General features: G+C 43.6%; 1 non-coding gene across 1 annotated transcript; it reads left to right on the top strand.

The window, feature by feature from the left end:
- The first annotated feature begins 11080 nt into the window (after nt 1-11080).
- On the top strand, nt 11081-11191 carry LOC116097201. The gene has a single exon (XR_004121263.1). It is a non-coding gene; the product is annotated as a U6 spliceosomal RNA (small nuclear RNA).
- The last annotated feature ends 3820 nt before the right edge of the window (nt 11192-15011 follow it).

Genomic DNA, 15011 nt, shown 5'->3' with positions numbered 1-15011 from the left:
TCGTACTTGCCACTGATGTCCTCCCACCTTCTCCCCACCATGTCACTGTCTTTAGAACTGCATGTGGATGGGGACGTTTATTAGTCGAGTGTCAGTCCTGTGCCATGGTGGTGAAGATACCTGTGTGGCTTTCCCAAAGTAAAAACCTCCTTTCCACCTATGATCGCCTTTATCCCACCGCTCAGTTTCCTTTGCCTTAGAATACTTTCTGTTCAGAAAATGTGCGAGTACTTTGGGATCAGTTTAGTAAACAAATTTTTAGGATAGATTATAAATCTTCTTAATGTTGAAAAATTACAGCTTTGTGGAATTATATTGGGTAAGATACATAATGCCCAGAAACAACCCTGTCAACTTGGGAGTAACTTTTTTGTTTACTTTTCATATTTCTGTTCCTTTTTTTTTTTTTTTTCAGACAGGGTTTCTCTGTGTAGCCCTGGATGTCCTGGAACTCACTCTGTAGACCAGGCTGGCCTTGAACTCAGAAATCTGCTTGCCTCTGCCTCCGAGTGCTGGGATTAAAGGTGTGTGCCACCACCGCCCAGCCATATTTCTGTTCCTTAATATATTATGTATGCTGGTCTGCAACTTGTTTTCCTTTTCAATTACCACTAAACTTAAAAAAAATAAAATAACTTCATGGAGCTGGAGAGATGACCCAGCCACTAAGAGCATTCACTGCTCTTACAGAGGACAAGAGTTTGAGTCCCATACCCACATGGTGACTCAAAAACACTTTTAACTCCAGTTCCAGTGGATTTGATGGTCTTGTCTGATTTCTGCAGGCACACACATAGTGTGCATACATATATACTCTGACATGTGTACATAAAATGAGTATTTTAAAAGTTGCTTCACGTCTGTTCATCTACTAAGTTTGAACATATGAAATTACTATTTCTTCAGGTAATAGTAAAGCAGAACTAGCAGTTTCTTGTGTAATTAACCAAACACAAGTATCAAATCTATTCTAATCTTTTAATATGTACATACTAATGTATAGACCATTGTACTGCATGGTTTTACAGTGATTTTTTTTTCTTTTTAAAGATGGCATCTTGTTATATTGCCCAGTTTCCTGGAACTGCATTGTTCAAATAATTCTCCTGCAGTCATTTTCTAATCATTGCCTATTAACAGGTACTTTATAAGTTGCTTGCATTTTATCTTTGAACATAAATGGAGCTGCAAAGAACAAATCTGTGCTTATTTAGATGTGCGTGCATAGAGTTTTCCATGTGTGCATGGAGGTGTGTATGTGCACAGGTGGGTGTGTGTGGATTGAGGCCAGAGGTCATCTTTGGGCACTGTTCCTTAGCAACTGTCCACCTTGTTTTTAACAAATCTCCTAGGACCTGAGGCTCACCTATTAGGTAAGGCCGGCTGACCATAAGATAAGATTTTTTTCTATCTCAGCCTCCTCAGCATAGGGAGGGCAAGCATATGTCACCACACTTAACTTTTTATATGGCTGCTTAGGGGTCAAAATCACATCCACCATGCTTGCACAACAAGCACTTTGATGATAGAGATATTGTTCCAGCTCTTATGCATGCCTTTTTATACATATATTTGTGTTCCTATGTCTCTGTCTTTGTATATCTATATTATCTCTATGTATTTGTATATATATACATTAGTGTTCCTGTAGAACAGATTAAGTAGATTCCTGTGTGTGTGACTATGGATCAAGGGATTCACACATTTCACATTTTGACAATTGTTGACACAGCATCCTCTAAAATGATCCTAATAATTCATTTTCCAAAGTGTTCATTCCTTTCAATTATCTGATAGGTAAATTTCCGAGGCACTTTGAAATTATTTTGTCTAACAAAAGATGTCTGTGCCCAGCTCTTTATTCAACCTGGGACATAAGGAAGGGCATAATTAGCATCAACACACACACACACACACACACACACACACACACACACACAGATGCTCAGGGGCACATATACAGTGGCAAGAATTTCATTGTTATGACCACTCATTACCTCTAGTATGATTAACTGAACCTTTACCAGCTGGCTAAGCTGAAGGGCCACTGGAGTTGTGAAGAAGTGAATAGCACCCTACCTTGTCCACAGACTAGGGGAATGCAGTCAGGGACCGTTAATTGTAGAATGTGCATAATAATAGTAGCTACCCAACAGGGCACTTGGGAAGACAAAATGTTCAGCTAATGCACTTGCTGAGAACGTTAGCTGCTGCCATTGCCTTCTCTCCTGGATACTCACTCACCATCTTTGAGCTGTCTCTGTTCCTCTTCTTATGTGACATCAAGCACTGGATACAAAGTATGCCTAGCCCTGAGGAAATAAGATCTATTGTTCCAGGACTAGTGAGATAGCTCAGCGGTTAAGAGCACTGGCTGATCTTCCAAAGGATCTGGGTTCAGTTTTCCAGCACCCACACCGTACCTCACAACCAAACACCCATAATAATAAAATGATTAAAAAAAAAACCCTATTGTCTTTCTGATCTGATCATGACCTTTTTATGAAACTACCTAGTTGCTATGGTTTCTGTTTTGTTTTATTCTAAAAACACTAAATATTCCTATACCTTAAAGGGGGAATTCTTTTTTGCTATTTCACAAAACCCAGGTTCTAGATTTAGAAATGCCTTTTCAGTTATCACCAGTGTGACAATTGCCACAGGATAGTAAGGAGAAACACTGTTGCTGCTTTTAATTTGAACGAGAACTACGCCAAATGAAGCACTGGGGATGTTTTAGCCATGACAGACAAATTTCTTGCATTTATTATTAATGTTTCAGAAAGTCTTGTTTCTTCCAGGTATGTAAATTTTGTGTTCACTGTGGTAGCTAGCATAAGCAGGTGGGTGGAAAAGCGCCTGGTCTGTTATGCATGACCATGGAGGCACCTACTCATGAACATAGCACTCTCTTCCACAGTTCATTTATTCAGTCTGTTCCAATTAATTGCCATTTGATGCTCAGGTGGTCGCAGCAACTGCCAGTCAGTGGAAAGTTTCCTAGAAAAGATCAGACAACGTAAAGAGTTGACATTCTAACAGGAGAGCATTGTCCTAGCTGGAAATTCAATAAGAGGAAAGATTTTTGTGAATACAAAGTGTTTTTGGAAGGAGGCATCTCCATTGCTGCTAAGGATCCCTGATAACAAGGACAGACCCAAATTTAAAAATAGTAACAAAGAAATGCTAAAAAGCCATTTAAAAGCAAGCTTAAGTGGATTCAGCTCATGAAGACCCAAGGTTTTCTGTGTTGAGATTCTACTAGTATCCTTATTTGGCATTGCTAAGGGATCCATAGACTAACTGCTTCAGCTCCAGAGCGTCTTAACCTATTTAGGGTGATTGAACTCATTTGATCATTTCATGAATGTGAATGTTCTGGTCTCTTCACTAGGAAAACATACATACACAATTAGAGCTTTGTACAGACTCTCTGGGCTTCCGTAGACCGTCCCCCCGCCCCTGTCATGTACTAAGACACAGTACATTGTCCTTGCTTGCTGTTTTCTCACCCTGTGTGATACTCCCAGTAGTTTCCTCTTCTTGGCATGGATGTTACTGATCTCCCTCATGATCAGCTTGTTCACTTGTGATGGAGAGCTTTCATTGTCAGCTCCACACAACTCTAAATTGTCAGGTCCAAAGGAAACATCACTGCCCTGAATTTTAGTGGCTAGATAAAAGCTGGCATTCCCCCAGGAACTTAAGAAACTGGTCCCCACTACTAAAAGGAGCCATTTCCCTTATCTCTGGCAGAAGGGACAAACAGTTATCAGGGCATAAGAAAGCTAGAAGCAAGCAAAAGCGAGCAGTCATCTGAGGTGTGTGTGTGTGTGTGTGCGCGCGCGCGCGTGCATTTATAGCTCAGCTCTTGACTGTGAATGTTATGAGATTAGCTGCTTTGAGTTTTTGCTTTAATGTCCCCTCAATGATGGAGTGTAACTTGGAACTGTAAGTCAAATAAACTACCTCCCCCAAGTATTTTTTTAATCAGGATATTTTATCACAGTAACAGACATCAAGTTAGGACATCATCTCCTCAAATATGGTTTTCACTCTCATTCTTTTTGAACTCTGTGCTCTGAACTCTTCTTTGGCAACATTCAATTTAAAGCTCACAGGTTTAGGCCATACCGTGCCTACCACTGGCGTTGCATTTATATTACCATTCTTCTTTCAACACATACTCAATGAGGACCTACTGTGTGCAAGGTCTTGATTGTACTGGATTGGGTACCGTATCGTGCAACTTTCCTACTTCCCCATGAGGCTCTGCCATCAGAGGCAAGGGCCAGACCTCCCTCCACATGCCCGGTGTAATACCAGTAAATACTTGCCAACTAACTTTTCTCTCCCTGACCCCAAGCCTTCAAACATGCTTTTGCTTTGGCCTGAAGTACCATTCCTTCATTTGGTATCTGCAAACTTCTCTCACTATGAATATCACTTCTTCAGGAAAGGTGGTTTTTGATACCTAGATGAAGTCTTAGAATCCCTCACATGAAGCTCTCAAAATGGCTTAACCTCTCTTAATATCATACATTATTAACTCCTTAAATGCTATATTCACAGTTTGAATATAAGCCTCAAGAGAACAAGGGGTTCCTGCTCCCCTGCTTGTGTCCTTATATCCAGGAGGTAGGATATGGTATCATTCTCCACTAGTTCATATGGTTCATGGTCCAGCTGCACAAGCAATCCCTGGGCACTGCTAACACAAGATCTCAGGACCTACCCAGACCTACTGAACTATACTCCTTAGTTGACTTACACACATATTAATGTTTGGAACTGTGGTCTTGGACAAATGTAGTCTGTAAGTATATGCCAGTATATCCAGCAAATATAGTAAGTGTTGAACTGGACAAATGGAACCAGTTCAGTGTTAGGGTCCATATTGCCTAGTACAGGTTTAGTTCACAATAGGCAGCGAGAGCTTGAGGAAAGAATATTGTCTTCCATTGTTATGTGTTCGCTGTGTCCTCTTTAACTAACTTAAAAGCCAAATTTGGGGGGTGGTAGAGTCTTATTTTAATGTGTTCCTTCTTATCCCTATAACTTGTATTTATGCACTAGTAAGTAATGTATAATAAGAATTCATAGGACTAGAAACCAACTTGATGCTTTGGTATTGTCTAGTACATTATCCCCTTGTGGATCCAGAGGGGATATTTTGGCGTGTAGGGTATGTGTGGGTATCCAGGATTGTTTGCAGTGGTCGAAAGACCCTGAATCTTCATGCTGTGCCTCTAGTCTTAAATTTCACCCCTGTGAGGAATATCCTGCTCTGGGCAACAAAATGGAGGAGCTCTAAGGAGGAGAAGTTTGAACTTCCAGTCTCAGTGCTTTGCTCAGGCCACTGTTTGGTTTGAAGAGGCCTGATTATGCCCCTTCCACAAGCAGGCAGGGAAGCAGATCCTTCCGAGTAGTACGTTTTAGTGCAATTGCCTCTTCCAGATTTTCTCAAGGCGAAAACACTGCTTTCTGGCATTTGGTCTTAGTATTAGGACAGCTTACAGACTGTGGGCAAAGGCTTTGTGAAAACAGGCATATTGGTGCATAAGGTTAGCTTTTTTTATTTTGAAACTAGGTATAAAAATTATGGCAATGTGTTTATTGAACACTTGATGTTTGGGGTGAATATTTCAGAGCATCTGCGAGTATCTATTGAGCTTGATGCTACAAATACAACCTTTGATCTTTATGAGCTCATGTCTTCACATCAAGGTTTTATTCTGCTTTAAAAAAGTTTATTAGGGCTGGTTAGATGGCCCAGTGGGTAAGGGCACTTGTAACCAAGGCTGATGACTTGAGATCTATGCCTGGGCACCCTGTGGTAAAGAGGAGAACCAACTTCTTTAAGTCGTTCTTTAACCTTTCAGGTCACAGAAACATATATATACATACATACATACACACATATAGAAATAAATGTAGAGATTTTTGTTAATTAGAATGTGAAAATCTAAGAGTAGTTGTCTTTCTCTGTTTCCTTAAAGCTATGGGATTTTATTTAAATCATTATTGTTGTTATGGGTATGTATTATACTGCATGCCTCTGTGTGTGTATGTGTTATGTGTGTCTTGTGTGTGTGTGTGTGTTGTGTGTGGGCACTTGGGTGTTACTAGGATTTAATTGAAGTTCTTGTGCATTTTAGCTAAGTGCTCTATTACTGAGATAACATCAACCATTTAAACACTTTGCATTTTGAGACAGACATGTTCTAAGTTACAAAGGCTGGCCTTGAGCTGGAGATTCTCCTATCTCAGTCTCCTGAGTAGCTGAAATTACAGGTCTATGCTACCAGGCTCAGTTTAAAGCTTTGGAATTTTAGAAGAAAGAGTTGGCATCTTAGAATTTCTCCTGCAATTTTGACCCTTAAATTCTAGACCACATATTTATCCTAAGTTTTTTTTTTGTTGTTGTTGTTGTTTTTTCGAGACAGGGTTTCTCTGTGTAGCCCTGGCTGTCCTGGAACTCACTCTATAGACCAGGCTGGCCTCGAACTCAGAAATCCACCTGCCTTTGCCTCCCAAGTGCTGGGATTAAAGGTGTGCGCCACCACCACCCAAAACCTGGCTTTTTTTTTTTTTTCCAATGTAAGTACACTGGAGTCACATAAGCCAGGAGTGATGACCAGTAAGCACTCTGACCTCTCTGGGAGATTGGCTACCTTCTTACGTCCTGTTGAGAGTTCTGGAATATCAGGGATGGTCTCAGGTCCATGGGCATTTTCTTCTCTAACTCTCTGTGATACATTTTTTTTCCATGACAGAAGCTTATTTTTCTAGGTTATCAAAGTCACTCTGCTTATACAGGTCCACCAAAAACACATCATTGCTGCTGGGGCCACACCGCTGTTGGTTCCCGCACCCACTGCAATGTTGCCCCACTGTCTACAGATATGGCTGGCACTTTGCTACTCCTCTCTTGCCTGTGCCCAGAAGACTCTCAAACAAAAGCAGATTGTACGCCTGGGGCTGGTTAGATCTGCTCAGGAGCTGTCCTTGATGCTTCATGTTTTCTGCATGCTGCCTCCACACACAGGAGAGGCCAAAACCCCAGTCTTTGGTTCAGATGTCTTAGAGCATGCCCCATTTGTCTATACCACGCCATCGGAAGTGGGCAATGGAAACTGGTGTAGGTGCATTCATGATGGCTGTCTGCCTGTGCTCCCTTCACCCCACGTAATCCCAGAGAAACACCAGGTCTGCAGTTAGTTTTATCTCGTCAAGGATCGGCAGGTTTCCTGAGGCTGTTTTCTGGATTTTTTTTCCCATTTATCTGAGGGACCTGAGTTGCTTACTGCCATAGATAGGTTATTACTGTTGTGATGAAACACCATGAGTAGAAGCAAATTACAGAGGAAAGGGTTTGTTTGGCTTATGCTTCCACATCACAGTCCATCATTAAAGGAAGTATGGGCAGGAACTCAAACAGGGCAGGAACCTGGAGGCAGGAGCTGATGCAGAGGCCACAGAGGAATGTTGCTTACTGGAGTGTTCCTCTATTGTTTGCTCAGACTGTTTTCTTATAGAACCTAGGACCATCAGCCCAGGGTTGGCACCACCCAAATGGGCTGGGTCCTCCTCCATCAATCACCAATTAGGAAATACCCTACAGGTTTGTCTACAGTCCAGTCTTATGGAGACAATTTTTCCATTGAGGTTCCCATCTCTCAAATGACTCTATCCTGTGTCAAGTTGACATAAAACTATCCAGCTCAGATCCTGCAAAATCAAAAATAAATGAAATAAATTTTTACTCCTGGAAGGAAGAACCAGGTCATCATTACAATCAAGCAAAACCAACCCCCAACTGTGCAAATAACTCAGTGTCTAATGGTTGGGATCCAATCTTCTGGGCTCCTCCAAAGAACTTGCCTTACTTCTCTTGGCTCCACTCTCTGCAGTGCACATCGCTTATCTTCTAGATTACAGTTGGCTCCACTCCACCACTGCTGCTGTCCTTAGTGGCCATCCCATGGGACTGGCATCTCTAGAATGCAAGTTGGCTTTTCACCAATGGCCTCTCCTGGACTCTCCTCATGGTGCCAAGCCTCAACTTCTCTGTGTGACCCCTTCAGTTTTGGACCTCCAACTGCTCCCGAGGCTGCACCTTCACCAATGGCCTCTCCTGACCTCTCACAGTGTTGAGCCACAGCCGTTTTCTATGACCTCTTCATGTCTTCAAAACATATACCACCTGGATGACTCTTAAACTACCAAGTTCTGCTGTCAGCTCCTGGTACAACGTTGGCCATTTCCAGAACGTTGCTTCTGTGTGCTGACTTGGAGGAAACATTTTCCAGAAGATTTCACTGCAGTAATGCTAGTCTTTTCTTAATAACCACTAATCTCTTAGTTCTAGCTAGCCAGCATCAATTGTCCCAATGAAGCAAAGGTTTTACTTCAATGGTTTTGGTCTCTTGTTAATCATGGCTGATTCTTCAGAATCACAGATTTTTTTAATTTAAAATATGCAATGGTCTTGACAGAGTTATTAAGGGGCTTTTAATCTTCCCTCTGAGCTGTGTTACCAGCCAGGCCTCTATTGCCTACATTGCTCTCAATGTTCTTATTTTCTACAGAATAGCTCACTAAGCTTTGAAAAATCCATGATTTTTCTCACCCAAAGTTCCAAGTCCTTTCACAATCCTCCCCAAAACAACAATGTCAAGTCTGTCACATTAATACTGTACTCCTGGTACTAATTTCTGTGTTAGTTAGGATTACTATTACTATGATGAAACACCATGACCAAAAGCAAAGTTCGGGAGGAAAGGGATTATTTGGTTTGTACTTTCTAGGTCATAGTCTATCACTAAAGGAAGTCAGGACAGGAACTAAAACAAGACAGGAATCTGGAGGCAGGAACTGATGCAGATCACAGAGGAATATTGCTTACTGGCTTGCTCTCATGGTTTGCTCAGAGTGCTTTTTATAGAACCTAGGACCACCAGCCCAGGGACAGCACCACCCATAATGGGCTTACCTTCCACCCCTATCAACCACTAATTAAGAAAAATGCTCTGCAGGTTTTGCCTACAATCCTATCTTAGGCAGGCATTTTCTCAGTTGAGAATTCCATCTCTCAAATGACTCTAGCCTGTTTCCAGTTAACATAAAACTAGCCAGCCCAACTGACCCCTTGCCATTTTGACACAAAAACATTTCACTATTAAGCCATAACACTTAAACCCTCCCCACTCCATAAAAAGAACAGTGTGATTGGTCTAAAGGGCAAACATCTTAACCACGTACTTGGCACCCAAAGCAAGAGGCACCACTGGTTATGGTGGCCACAGATGGACGGGTGTTTCAGCCTTGTTACTTCCTACCTGTCCTGAGACTCTGTTTGCTCAGGCAACAGAATAAGGAAATTCTTAGAGGAGGCAAGGAGCATGAAGTAGGGCTATGCACACTGTGTTTATCAGAGCTTCTGGTTTACTGTTATTGCTTGCTACTATTACTAAAATTCGAGAAGCATTTTTACCAGCAGGCTGCATAGCAATAGTGTTATGTCTCTGGCCACTTGTCCCTTATCTACTGCAATCTATTTTTATTCAGTGATTTGTTTCCCCCGAGACATTTGGGTCAGTAGGATTCCCTGTGTAAGAGTGACAGACGGGCTTTCATGACTCACAGTGAAGTCCAGAGTCTTTCTCCTCATTCTTAGGCCCTGTGGTCTGACTCCAGCATCATTCCCCTTCCTCATGCCACTCCATACCTCTTCCACTCCACTGAAGACATCAACATGCCCTGTGTAACACTCCCACCCTGTATCGATGTCATCTAGAATCTAGATCTTGTCTCTTTTTTTGATTTCTGGCTCAAGTGCCATGTCCTCTACCAAACCTTGCTAGCCCATAATAAGCTCAAGGCTCTTGAGACTCTTATCATTTGTCATTATCAAGTATCTATGGAAAACTTAGACTTCAAATTTGCACCTGCACATCCTGTGTCAGGCATCTGGTATACCTACTGACTCGATCTTAGATTATTTATTTATTCATTTATTTATTCTTTTTTCTTCCTCTTTCTTTAAAAAAAACACTTTTCTCTCATATATATCACATCCAGACTACAGACTCCCCCTCCCTCCTCTTTTCCCAGTCCCCCTACCCCACTTCCCTAGATCCATTCCTCCTCTGTTTTCCTTCAGAAAAGGGCAGCCCTCCCATGGATATCAACCAAGCATGGCATATCAAGTTACAGTAAGACTAGGCACATCCCCTCATATTAAGGCTGGATGAGGCAACCCAGTAGGAGTGAAAGGGTTCCCCAAACAGGGAAGAGGCAGAGACAGCCTCTGCTCCCACTGTTAGTAGCCGATGTAGGTTAGACCAGCACAAGCTCCCTGATTGTCATTTCAGTTTCTGTAAGCTCCTATGAGCCCCAGTTAGTTGATTCTGTGGGCTGTTTTATTGTGGTGTCCTTAACTCCTCTGACTCCTACAATTAATTCTTCCTCCTCCTTCTTCCACAGGATTCCCGAGTTCCACCTAATATTTGGCTGTGCAGTTTTAGATTTCTAAATAGAGTTTGTCAACACTCAGATAATGCATTTGGGGCTAAAAAATTATTATTTTTTTTTCATGGTGAGCTGCATTGTTTATCTAATGTGGTTGGCAGTTACTCTTTCCTCTACTTAGGGGCTTGTAACACCTCTTGCCCACAATTGTGGCCACTAAAACCAGCCCCAGACATTGCAACGTGTCTCTGGATGTCAGACTGACCTCCAGTTGGGAACCACTCCCACTGAGTCCCTCCATGAAACCGTGGAGGTGTGAACATGGATGGATCTCAGAAAGGACTTACGAAAAGGAGACAGGTAGTTCATACCATACTTTCACTAACTGGCAACAGAAACATGGGACCCACTCTGGAGCTCTGCACTGGAGATAGGGAAGTGAATGGAGGCAGTGCAGGGTGAGCAATCTATCCTATCACAGTTAGGAGCCAGAGTCAGGAGTTCCAGTAGGATCCACTCCTCTAGGAACTGAACCAGAGGTGACTCTCTCAAACTCTCTGAGCTTCAATTATTTCATTCTGAGAATGAGATAAAAATGGAAACCCACGTGCTCGCTTCGGCAGCACATATACTAAAATTGGAACGATACAGAGAAGATTAGCATGGCCCCTGTGCAAGGATGACATGCAAATTCGTTCATGAAGCATTCCATATTTTTAAAACACCAAAGAGTACACATGGTGGGACTAATGGCTCCAGCAGCATATGTATAGCAGAGGATGGCCAAGTTGGTCATCAATGGGAGGAGAGGCTCTTGGCCCTGTGAGGTTCTATGCCCCAGTGTAGAGGAATGCCAGGGCTAGTAAGCAGGAGGGGGCGGGTTGGTGAGTAGGGGGAGGGGGGAGGGAACAGGGGTTTGTTTTAGTTTTTTATTTTAATTTCTTTTTTTTCCTTTTTCTTTTTCTTTTTTCTTTGGAGGGGAACCTGGGAAAGGAGATATTGTAAATAAAGAAAACATCTAATACAAAAAAAAAAAGAAATTGGAAAAAAAAATGGAAACCCACATAGGGCTGTTGCGAAGACAGATTAGATTATAAACATCATGTAGTTAGGCCAGAGCCTGGAATGTGGAAAGTACTTAGTACTCATGCATGGCTACTAACGCCACCATGATCAACAGAGAGGATGTGTTTCTATCCTTTCAGAGGTCACGGGGATGTGACTTTTACTTGGTCAGTGGGGTGTGGTCTGAATCTGGAGCTTCGGATCCCAGCCTTCCCAGAGTCATAGTCACCTGACAGAATGAAGCCAGAGCCTCATGCTGGAAGGCCTCTGGGTGTTAACTTCTACAGCAAAAGTTTCCCTCGACTGAAAGATACTGTCTTCACATAGAGCTGTCCTTGGGAAGCTCAAAAGCTGCATTCATGCACCTGCCTGAAGCTCACTAACACATAAGCTCAAAGACTCTGTGCGTTAGGCTCTGAGAAACAGACTTGCGCTTTTAGACCAGTTGGCATTAGCTTGGAGCAACACTTGAATTTTGGAACAAAACTGTATGAGCAGCTGCTTTGGCTCAGAGAAGAAAGCTGGGACAGAAGCTCAGGGATCAACCATAGGTAGTTGGTGGAGCCAGCTACCTCCTTTAGCCAGTCAGTTAAGAATATGTGTCAGGGTAGGCTAGCCTACAGAAAGATGAAATGATTCTCTTGCCTTACAAAATAAATACAAACAGGTCAGTAAAATGTAGGTCTGACCTAGGTCTATGACCAACAAACTGACATAGGAAAAAGCATTTAACTTCCGGGAACCTGTCTTTACTCATCTGTAAAGGGAGGCTGTGGGATGAGCTTGGCAGTTGTAAGTTACTGCTTGCTGTGCACACTGGAGAGGGCTTACTATAGTAGTCTGCACAGTGCAGAGTTATTGTAGACTTTGCTAGCCGTCAACAAAATGTCTGACAAACATAAATGTATATGAAAGACTTTTTAAAAATAGATTGGTTCATTCATTCATATGTTCATTCATGCCACAGTTGTCGGAGCACACACTCTACGCTGAGCCTACACTGGGATCACAGACTGCCTTTGTCCTTAGGTGGGGTTTCCGTCAAGCAGTTAGATCAACTCCTAGGGCAGAGCACTCAGACAGGAGTTCCTGAGCCGAGTAGGCTAAGACGGGTGGCCTTTGTTGGAAATGCTGTTGCTAGTGGCTGGGAGCAGGTCCAGCCAGCTCACGGCAGCTTGCTTTGGGGTCGCCCTGACGCCCGCCTGGTCGCCGGTAGGTGGCGCCAGACGCCCTGGCGGAAGGCGGTGCGCTGCGCCCCGCTGGCCAGACTCCGCCCGCCGAGTCCGGTGCCGCGCGCTCCGCCTCCGGAGCAGCGGAGTGCGTCTGAGGCGATCCCGTGCCAGGCTTGGGGACGTTGCCAGGTTTTTCTCAAATCTTGGCCTAACAAAGGGAAGCAAATTACAAAAATGGAAATTTTCAAACTAGCGTTCAGTGGTATTGAAATCGACGTTTGTGTAAGCACGCAGGCACAGACCACATTCGTGCTATTTTGTGATTAAAACGATACCAAAAATACCCCCTTGTTTTAGTTTTCGTTTTCTAAAACGGCCTCTTCCCCTCTCCTAATTGCTGCCTTACTTTGTGGGGAGCGGCGAGGCTCTGGCCACCATAGAATTGCTAACATTTGCATCAGGACAGTTGAAATCTGGCCTGGGCTGCTATTCTCTCGCTGTCGTCCCCACCCCCGTCTTTCCCTCTCCCCTTGTCTCTTAGACTCCGCTGTTTCTCTCGTTCTGTCCTCCCCGCCCCTTCAGCCCCCCTTCCTCCTTTTCTTTGGGAGTTGAACTTTAACCCAACCGTGTGTGTATGTTCAGCTTGGGGGAATACAGATAAAGACATTTCTAGGCACTGTACCGGGAAGTTTTGTGTTTTGTGTACTTGGTTTCAAGTCGTAGGACAGCTCGTAAATTCTCAAGGTTCATCTTGATTCAAGCAGCAAACGTGACCATGGCTCGCCAGAGCTCTGCTTACCTTGCTCTCACATTTGAAAAAAACAAAAACCAAAAAACAAAACAATGATTTTGAAGCGGCTGTTGAGCTGGGTCTTGAATGGATTTTACTTAACATGAAGTTGTATAGAGAGCCTGACTGTGTCCTCTTGGCTTGTTTTTGCAGTTGCTAGACAGGCCCAGTCCCCAGTGGGCTTGTGTGAAAGGCGTCCTCCTCCCACCCCCAGCTCTCCGCACCATTTCTTTCCTTGGAAGCTTTGGCTGTCTCCTTCCGCAGCTGTGTTTGCAGTGCCTGGAGACAGGTGGGGGAGTAGCCTCCCGCTGAACCTGCCAATTCCCTCTCCAAGGACTGTCTGAATAGCTATTAAAAATTAAAGGACGCGCGCACGCGCGCGCGCGCGCGCACACACACACACACACACACACACACACACACACACACACACACACACACACACACACACGCTTTCATTCTTTGTTTTCTGGTGGAGGTCACTGTCACACCAGGGCAATGGTACTGCTTTGCCTACTGAGATTGAATTCTACAGCCCTTCTCTTGTCTGCATTCTCCAGCCCACAAGAACACCCACTGGCACATCTTTTGGACCCTCTAAAAGATCTGGGTTCTAGGAGTGGTCAAGTGTCCTCTTGCAATGGATCTTGAGAGAGAGCTCTCCCAACTCCAGGAGATAAACACAGAGCTCATGAGACCATGGTTGCAGTTAGAGACCCTCTGTTTATCTCTATTTGAGCCCCCAAACTAGAATTTTCTAGGGCAAGTGCTGAGCATCCTCTTCACACTGGTAAGAGTTTTACAGGTTCCAGAGGAGAACCAGACATCAGATTTTCGTTGCTAACCTGGATTCAGGACCTTGCGCTCTTCCCTGAGGGCTTGGCTCTGAGTACCCAGCTACCCCTCTGCTTTTCCCAGGGCTGTTGCACCCTCTTAGAATTCCTCCTCCTCCTCCTCTTCTCTGATTAGCAATCTTTTGGTCTCTTTAAAGACTTCTCCAGTCTTTCATGGCTGTGCCTGTGCTTGGGTATTCCTGTAGAGTCAGTGATCCTGCCATAAGTTAAATGGGACAAAGTTGCTTGACATACCATGCTGTGCTGTGTTGATCTCTCCCTCTCTCTTTCTCCACCCACTTCTGTCTCTCCTCTCCACTCCCTTCCTCTCTCTCCCTTTCTCCTTCTCCCTCCCCCATCTCTCCTCTCCTTTCCTCCCCCTTTCTTCCCTGAGAGAATATATTCTTTGCTCAGGCCAGGAATATATCTTATTTACCTCCTAGCCTTCCCACCAAAGAAGCTTGGGAAACTCTATGCGATGATAAGGAAACACACCTGCTTCTTAAATGATCCCAAAGGGCCAGCTTGTTTTTTTCTCTGGTTCTTGCTCCACTGGCAGGCATCTCTAAATATGTTTGTAGAGTGGAAAAGAAAAACGTCAAGGTTATGTCCACATGTGACTTTTCCATAGTTCAGGGAGAGTCTTCTGCCAACGAAGGTTTGATGAGCACACGTACG

The sequence above is a fragment of the Mastomys coucha genome, unplaced genomic scaffold (assembly GCF_008632895.1).
Source record: "Mastomys coucha isolate ucsf_1 unplaced genomic scaffold, UCSF_Mcou_1 pScaffold18, whole genome shotgun sequence".
In the NCBI taxonomy this organism is placed as follows: Eukaryota; Metazoa; Chordata; class Mammalia; order Rodentia; family Muridae; genus Mastomys; species Mastomys coucha.
The sequence above is the reverse complement of the archived record's forward strand: the minus strand, read 5'-3'. Positions and strand labels throughout refer to the sequence as shown.